Source organism: Manis pentadactyla, chromosome 18 (genome assembly GCF_030020395.1).
Source record: "Manis pentadactyla isolate mManPen7 chromosome 18, mManPen7.hap1, whole genome shotgun sequence".
Lineage (NCBI taxonomy): Eukaryota > Metazoa > Chordata > Mammalia > Pholidota > Manidae > Manis > Manis pentadactyla.
In genome coordinates, this window is record NC_080036.1 from 31,174,822 (window position 1) to 31,175,999 (window position 1,178).

The following is a 1,178-nucleotide window of genomic DNA, read 5'->3' on the forward strand; positions in this document are numbered from 1 at the left end:
CAAATGTCAATTAAACACACAGCGCAGTGCCACCACACCGCCAGCAGGAAGCTCAATGGGAGACGAACGCCACGCAGTGACCAGGACGCAGGGCCCCTGGGAGGCCCACAGATAATGCTGGCAGGGGTGCAAACTGGCAGCGCCATGCCAGAAAGCTTCTTGGCCATTTCTACAAAGCAGAGCGTAAGGATGTCTTGTGATTCTGTGTTTCTACTCCCAGGTACACCCACTACAGAATGCACATGTGTATTCACACACGAGAATATTCACAGCCCCAGACTAGAAGCTACCCAAATGCCCACCACGGGGGGAAGGAAAAGGTGCTACACTCACGGTCAGTTGGTACAACGGGAATGAGAAAGTACAACCCTACCTGACACTGGGCTTCATCTGGAGCGTTGGAAGAGACATGCATGAACACTTACTTTATAAAGCCTAAAATGGGCAAGACCCCTGTGTGCCTCAAATCAAGGAGCCCAAGGAAGTGGGTGTGGGGGGTTTGCTCTGCATGCTGATTATATGCACGTGTCCAATTCAAGGATCCTCAAGCTGGACTCTCATGACTTGCACACGGAACAGAACACTTCTAACGTATGCACGAAATGCAATCTCACTGCAAAGTGTCCTATAATTTTTCAGTTTATTTTCGATTATATTTGCAGAGGCAGCTTTTACAGGATAGCTTCAAACCAACCATTGTACATTAACCAAATTTTACACAAGCCATTTGGAAAAAGGTCTAAAAATGTGCTTCGTTATTGGTAGTATATAACATTGATCAAGCACCAAGAGTCTGCTGAGGGCTGTACCGAACACAGAGAAGACGAGCCCTGCCTTCAAGGGTGCCCATTTCTTAGTCTTATGCATGAAATTTCACCTTCCGCTTCACACCCTTTATTCATAAGGCATAAATAAGGAGGTTTGTTGCGCGTCTCGTTGTTACGTGATTAATAAATATCTAATACCCTTTTCCCCAGTTACACCAACAATTATGTTTGCTTTTAAATACAAATTTCCACAGTACAATATACGGTGTATGCTGATTTGGTGTTCACACACTTGACCACAGTATTCTTGTAGGTTGGTTTATAATATGAAGCATGTTGAATTTCAACATTCACAAATTTTTATACCACTTAACAGAACCGTTCACTGGCTGGCAGAACTTTTTTTGTTAA